Source organism: Cebus imitator, unplaced genomic scaffold (assembly GCF_001604975.1).
Source record: "Cebus imitator isolate Cc_AM_T3 unplaced genomic scaffold, Cebus_imitator-1.0 Scaffold531, whole genome shotgun sequence".
In the NCBI taxonomy this organism is placed as follows: domain Eukaryota; kingdom Metazoa; phylum Chordata; class Mammalia; order Primates; family Cebidae; genus Cebus; species Cebus imitator.
In genome coordinates this window covers 809,540-817,423 of record NW_016107846.1, presented here as the reverse complement: position 1 = coordinate 817,423, position 7,884 = coordinate 809,540, and the positions used below count along the sequence as shown (strand labels likewise).

The 7,884-nt window shown below is 42.4% G+C and overlaps 1 protein-coding gene across 3 annotated transcripts in view; it reads right to left on the bottom strand.

Moving 5' to 3' along the window:
• Positions 1–7,884, bottom strand: part of CDYL (chromodomain Y like) — a 179,537-nt gene that overhangs the window by 33,035 nt on the left and 138,618 nt on the right. Inside the window, exons 1-2 of one of the 3 annotated variants that reach the window (XM_037733485.1) lie at positions 3,568–3,571; positions 2,541–2,544 (exon numbers count right to left, since the gene is read on the bottom strand). The exons of the other annotated variants lie outside the window; for them this stretch is intronic. The gene's annotated coding sequence lies outside the window, so the exon portion shown is untranslated. Of the gene's footprint in view, positions 1–2,540; positions 2,545–3,567; positions 3,572–7,884 lie in introns of those variants that run through there. 3 annotated transcript variants of the gene reach the window in all.

Below are 7,884 nucleotides of genomic sequence, written 5' to 3'. Positions count from 1 at the left end.
GCGGTAGCTAATGCCTGTAATCCCAGCACTTTAGAGGACGCCTGGGGGGTGGATCACATGAGGTCAGGAGTTTGAGACCAGCCTGGCCAACATGGCGAAACTTCGTCTCTGCTAAACACACGAAAATTAGCTGGGTGCGGTGGCGTGTGCCTGTAATCCCAGCTGTTTCAGAGGCTGAGGCAGGAGAATCGCTTGAACCTGGGAGGTGGAGGTTGCAGTGAGCAGAGATCACGCCACTGCACTCCGGTCTGGACGACAGAGTGAGACTCCATCTCAAGTAAATAAATAAACAAACAAATCAATCTGAACCAATCTGATTAATACATGAGCTCTGCCATTTCATTTTAACCACTCCCACTTTTATCCCTCCTACTGCTGAGAGCTTCTGGTGCATCAGTGTTCTAGGAAAGGTACCCTCCACTGTTTGCATGACACGCCCCAGGCTTGGCAGCAGAGCCCTGTCTCATTGGGGACCCTTATGGACTGTGTCTTTAAATAATTACAGTGATGCCATACGTATATTTTTCAAAAGTCCTACTTATTAGTGAACAGAATCTAGAGGATTTTGTATAGTGATACAGTGCACAGAGCATACGACTGACCATTTTAAAGTGTTCAGTTTGATGGCATTAAGCACAGTGACACTACTGTGCAACCATCACCACCATCCATTTCCAGAACTTTCCATCTCCCCAGGCTCCAATTAAATACCAACTTCCCAGTCCCGCCACGCAAGCCCTGGCAAACCACCACTCTAGTTTACTGTAGGAACCTCTTGTAAGTGGAATTGTTTGGTTATTTATCTTTCTTAGACTGGCTTATGTCACTGGGCACCATGTCCTCAAGGTGCATCCATGTTGCAGCATGCGTGAGAATCTCCCTCCTTTTTAGAGCCAAATCATATTCCACAGTGGACAGGCCATATTTTCTTTATCTGTTCAGCTGATGACAGACATGTGGGTTGCTTCCACCTTTTAGCTATTAATGATCTTAACATAGGGATACAAAGGTATCTTCAGCACCCTGCTTCCAATTCTTGGGGTATGTACCTAGAAACAGAACTGCTGGATCATGTGGTAATTTTAATATTTTGAAGTTATATTATATTTCCCTAAATTATCTAGAATGTGTTTAATTAGTAATTATAATAAAACTCTCAGAAAAGATTAGAATCATAGATTGTGATTACTTCCATTCCTTGCTAAATGTCTTCACGGTAGTTCTCCTGGGATGGAGAAGCAGGGATACCAGGATGTAAAATCCTTTACATGTTGAGAGAGGTTACTATCTGTAACCCGAAAACCCCAAATTCAAAATGCTCCAAAAGCTGAAACTTTTCACCAACATAACACTCAATGGAAATGCTCATTGTGGATTTCTGATTTGAGATGCTCAACTGGTAAGTATAATGCAAATATTACAAAATCTGAAAAATGTGAAATCTGGAACACTTCTGGCTCCAAGCATTTCAGACAGGGGTTAGTTTAACTTGTATTATCAATGATAAACTGTGCAAGAATCTCTAGCCAATTTTCAGGCTATCTTAGCTTAGAGACAACACCTTCATAATAAACTGTTACTTCTTTTTTTACGGCCTGGAACTGCTGTATGCCAGCCAGCCTGTGTTAATCTACACACATAGGCCACACATGTACCGAAGGGTAGGATCCAGGCCTCATCAAACTTGTGCCTCTGGTTCTGTGCAGGAGCCTCACTCTTAAAGATACTCACTTTGCTGAATGACTTTCTGACAGTAGGATAAGGAAAACAACTTGAACTTGTTTTGTTCTTGTCTTCCAGAACAAAACACTCTAATTATCAATATCACCACCAACTATGCAAAGCTGTACAGTGAGTGCAGGGTTCAACTACAATCAAGTGTCCTTGCCCACATCTGAAGGTTCTGTGGTATAAAGGCCCACACTTATAGATTTCTATGTGTAGAAGAACCCTGTGTCAATTTTAATCTTCATTTTGAGTTGTGCTGAGCTCCTTCTGAAAGCATTAATCCCTAAGGGGATTTGGACTCCTAAATCAGAAAAGCAGTAAAGTCTTTAGTAACCCAAAGGAAATCTAAGTGCTCATCCTTACTCAGTTCTTCAAAACATACATGGAGATAAAGCAGTTTCAAAACGATCGCTACAATCAACATTTTAGAATCAAAGTTAAAAACACTGAGGAAACTGAAATTCTTAAAAGTGAACTACATTATTTGAAGTAGTTAATGGAAAATTTTATTCAAGCGTGGTCAATCTTTAATTACGGATGCAAATTCAAGCTATTAATTTTAGTTTTACTTTTGACAAACTGAAACTAAAAAAATCAGAAATTACTAAGCAATATTAATCCTATCATTCTAACTAAGCATATTGGGATAAATTCCTAAAGTAAATTAAACAAGACAGGTGGTACTTTAAATTTAGTTATTTCCTTATTAATAGCTTTGAAAAGAAATCAAATGTTGGAGAGAAAAAGGCAACAATCTGCATGTTACAATCTCACCTTAACGTACCAAAAAAAGGAACAGAACATCACTCAACCTTTCTTTTTAGTGCAGAGAATAACAAAGAATTAATGAACTACAACAACCAAGAAAAGGCAAATGAAAATATAAGAATAACAATAGCTATCTACATGGTATAATTCTCCAGCAGTGGGATCTTATTATTGATCACATCTTCAAAAATTATATTTCCTGCAGAAATGACTCTACTCTATTTGACACGGGATTCAATCATGAATACTTTTCTTCATATTTATCTTGACTCTTAGAACCAACTGGCCTTTGCAACTATTGTTTTCATAAGATAACTGATCAATTACAATCTAATTTCTCTATTTCATTAACAGTGTGTGGCCATTAGTTTCAAAACCTAGATATTAAAGAAAGATACTATCTTGGTTAGATATACGAAGAGTGCTACAAGCAAACTTCTACTCCAAAGAAAATTAACTCAACCTAGTTATTGCATCTAATGTATTCTAGGCTAAAATGTTCAAGTGCTGATTTTCCACCCCTAGTTCACCTCAGAGGGTAAAACTTCAAACACCTGATTTGGAAGTATATCTATATAATCGCCCAGAGTAAGGAGCGGTTAAAAGTGTTTGCTAATATTCATAGTAATGTCTACTTCAGCCTTCTATCTGCAATGCCAACAGCAATAGTCTGAATGAAAACTTGCCATCTATACTTTTAAACCTTCTTCAGTGCTGCCATTTCTATCAATTTCTTAATATTCAAACAGCAGAGTACACCACAGGACAATTAACTTCTGCCTTCTGCCCCCATTAAACTAGGGTAACATCTACATTAATTTTAACTGTGTCTCATCTGCTACCATGCCTGTCAATACTTAGTTACAATGTATTAGTATATGTTATAGATTCCCCCTCCTTAAAACTACAAAGGCAAAGGTAAACAGCCTACTGAAAGTGTAACAATTAAACCCTAACAAGAAGCTAGCAGTGGAACCACCACACACAAAGAGTCAGTCTTGTGGTTAGCTCCTGAAAGCACACCACATACTTGGTTCTGGTGTTTCTAGAGGTCAGAGCAAGGATGGAAACCCCATTAACATGAATTTCCTGAAACAAAACCAAACCTATGACTTAAGAAGACAACCTGGTACTTCTAAGATCTAAGATAAACTTCTCCATGAGGTTCTTCAAAGGAAACAATCCGGCTGGGCACAGTGGCTCATGCCTGTAATTCCAAAACTTTGGGAGGCCAAGGCGGGTGGATAATGAGGTCAGGAGTTTGAGACCAGCCTGGCAAACATAGTGAACCTAATCTCTACTAAAAATACAAAAAAAAAAAAAAATTAGCAGGGCATGGTGGTAGGTACTTATAATCCTGGCTAGTCAGGAGGCTGAGGCAGAATCACTTGAAGCTGGGAGGTGTAGGTTGCAGTGAGCCAAGATCACGCCACTGCACTCCAGTGTAGGCGACAGACAGAGCAAGATTTTGACTCAAAAAAAGAAAGAAAAAGAAACAAGCCAATACACACACAGACACTCGACCACCCCAAAATCAGAAGGAAGGAGTAATAACCATGAAAGCAAAACGACTCTATAAGATAGAGCAGGTTACAAACTCAGTAGAAGCCCTGAAGTACAGAAAAGCAACTGTTTTCTTAGCATTGCCTCTGTACACAGAGCTATTTTTTCCTCCCTAAAGAATAATCTTACTTGGAACCTCAAAAACAAAACAGATCAAAGCTGAGGGTCTCCGGTGGGCAGGGTGCCCTGGACTCTCCATCAGCCTCAGGGCCCACCTGTCAGAGGTGGAGGTGTGGCAGTGGGCCACACACGTAGCCAGGCCTCCATTCAGAGGGCTTGACCAGTGCCAGGCAAGGGGGTGGGGACATCACCACAACTACATGGATTTGGGAAGCATCATAAGAAAATTGAAATATGTGATTTTATTTGAGAAAGAAACAGGCTGTTGACAGAATGGAGAGATGCCTCTGTCCTGACAGGCTCAGGTGCTTGCCTGAAATGAACCACTCAGATAAAGGTGAATGGTCAGCGTCACTGAAAGCGGAGAGGCAGGCCTGGTGGACAGAAACTGTCTCCCCCCCCATATGGTCACCCTTCCAGGCGTCATTCTGTTGGCCTTTCAATTAATTTTCAGACCACTGAACAGGGTCTTCATTTACCCCACAGTGACCTTTTCAAAACCTGTTCTCAGTGTTTGTGACATTCGCTCGGTCTTTATTTTTAGTTCCCTTCAGTCAAGAATTTCTTCTGAGTTCTTTGAGGAAATTTATCCACAAGAACACAGATTTTATATAAAGAATGTCCTTGAAATTAAAAAAATTTGGCATGTAGTGTCATCTTCTAAGAGAAGGCTAGAGGCATGCAGTTTGTAACCAAAAGATGGCCACTCCAAACCTGAAGGTTTAAAGCAATCAAGTTAATCATTCTGTAAATGAAAAAGTATCTGAGACAAGTCTCAATCACTTTAGAGGTGTATTTTGCCAAGGTAAAGGATCATGGTCCATGACATAGCCTCAGGAAATCCTGAAACATGTGCTAAGGTGGCTGGGTTACAGCTTGGCTTTATACATTTTAGGAAGACAGAAGTTATAGGCAAAGACATAAACCAATACCTGTAAGGTATACATAGGTTCGGCCTAGGAAAGCAGGATGGGGTGGGGGTAGGGGTGGCTTCCAGGTCACAGGTCGATTCAGAGATGTTCTAACTGGCAGCTGGCTGCAAGACCAAGCCCTATCTGAAGAGTTGAATCCAGCATCAAGAAATGCTTGAGTTTAGATATGGAGGTGTGCAAGTTCTTGTCATATAGATGACCTGAAAAGGTGTCAGACTATCTGGAGAAGACCTAGTAAGGGATGGAGATTCTCTACAGAATGAAAATTTCCCCCACTAGAGAGCTTTACAGGGCCATTTCAGAATATGCTAAGTTGTATTTTGGGATAAAATACTGTGGCTTCCTTCAGGGCCTATTATCCTATTAAAATCAAAATGGCACTCTTCCCCCAAGGGTAGAAACTTGGGGTTGCCAGAAGGTCTTTGTGTTTGTGATTTGCCATCAGCTTCTAGCTGTCTCTGTATGCCTGAGTCACAGAGGACTGACTGCTCCTGCTACGCCCTTCTCCTCTCCCAGGAGTAGACTGTTGTTGATTTTTACTTGGTTCTTGCTAGGCTGGGATAGGGGGTGCAGTGGAGGGTGGAACAGGGTGATCTTTTGTTGTTCTGGTCTTAGGCCCTGTGTGTCTCAGCTGTGGGGGTGAAGTATTTTGTGATTTTTTTTCTTCTGCCCAAGGAGTGAGGTTCCCACCCCCCACCCCCCACCCCCCACCCCCCACTCTCCTTCCTTTAGTACTAATAGATCAACAGGGTTTGCTGCCCTTCCCCGAGAGGCCAGAGGGAGGGCAGGCCAGGAGAGTAGGGCTCTGTGGTTTTCTCATGGGGGTGGCAGGTCATGTGATGCTCTACCTGAGTCAGGTTGGAATGTGGTATCTGGTTGCTACAGAGTCTGTTCTGTCAGTATTAGGATCTCCATTTTAATGTTAATGCTAGTCAGTTGTGGCTAAACTCCAAAGGGATAAGGATATAAAGCGGTGTGTCTGCCCCCATCACCCGCATTGCAGCCTGAACTAGTTTTTCTTAGGTTTCTTTGGGGTCCCCTTAGCCACGAGGCAGTAACATTCTAAGTTGGGGGGCTTAGAATGCTATTTTGTTTACAGTCCTAACATCAAAACATGTAAGTTTATCAAACATCCAAAACAACCCTAAAATCAGGGCCATGCAAAATGTGTTCACTGGCTAGAGAGCAGAGTGGTAAAATGTGTTTTGGAAGATGGTTTGATAACTTGTATCAAAAATATTAAACAAAACAACAAACTTTTGAGAAATCCAAATCTAGGAATTTATTCATCATCATGGATTTCCACTGGGAGGCGATCGAAAGGATGCTCTTTGCAAACGTTTGTGTGACTAACACACTGGGGCGTTTGCTGTAATTACAGTAGACTGTAGCTATGCCTAATGACAAGAGCTAAGCCTGAACCATGAGGTTGGGCCGACCCCGGTACACAGGACAGAGATGTGTGTTCTCACATGCAAACCACAGGCAGGGCACAGTGAATAAAGGCAAGGATGTGTGCCTGACCTCCTAGGCTGAGAAGCCAGCTCTGTCTTAGACTTGCCCACTCTCACCTACTCATCCACGCCTACTCTCCCAGCTGGAGAACAGTCTACTCTTCGCCCTCTTCCCACACTGTGAGCACTGTGGTACAGTGCCAGGCTGTTACTGCTGTGCTGAAACACTTCTATGCTTGGGCCTATGTAACAGGAGTGCTGCAGGCCATACGGCTGGGGCTGTAAAGGCCAATCCCCGGCAGCTCTGGCTCATCATGGATGATGCCACGTGTAGATCCCGTTCTAAGAAACCATGTCAGAACCTGCCCCAGTCACAAACCCATTCTGCAAACCCTGTGTTCTATGCAAACAAAAGTTAAATGAAAACTAGATTAATAGCTCAGAATGAAGAACAGACTTGTGCACAGCTAAAATGTTTAAAGAGCTGGATAAACTATCAATTATAACTTTTCTTGAACTTGTGGGAGGGCTGAGGTTCCAAGGCAACCTTGCAGCCTGAAGAAAGACGAGCCCCTCTACGGAAAGTGGGGACATGCAGACTGTCTCAACTGTGGCAGGACACAAGAGACAGACAATAGTAAGAAACATTCAGCTGAGATTGTAAAGGTTGCAAAAGGCTGAGTGTGGACTGGCATGACGGCAGCAGTTCACTAATGAGGAAGTCTGGAGGCGAGGCAGATCAGAGACAATCTCCCTTAGTGATGCTGGCGCAGAGGAGGGGACCTGCCACCCCCATGAAAAAACCAGAGCCCTACTCTCCTGCCCTGCCCTCCCTCTGGCCTCTGGGGGAAGGGCAGCAAACCCTGTTGATCTATTAGTGCCAAAGGAAGGAGAGTGTAGGAAAAAAAAAAAAAAAAAAAAAAAACTCTTTCACTCCTTGGGCAGAAGAAAAAAAATCACAAAATACTTCACCCCCACAGCTGAGACACACAGGGCCTAAGACCAGAACAACAAAAGATCACCCTGTTCCACCCTCCACTGCACCCCCTATCCCAGCCTAGCAAGAACCAAGTAAAAATCAACAACAGTCTACTCCTGGGAGAGAAGAAGGGCGTAGCGGGAGCAGTCAGTTCTCTGTGACTCAGGCAAACAGAGACAGCTAGAAGCTGATGGCAAAGCACAAACACAAAGACCTTCTGGCAACCCCAAGTTTCTACCTTTGGGGAAAGAGTGCCATTTGATTTTAATATCATAAAATGTTTTTTTTTTTGAGGTGAGAGTTTTTTTTTTTCTAATTAGAATTAAAAGCTAAGGGATAT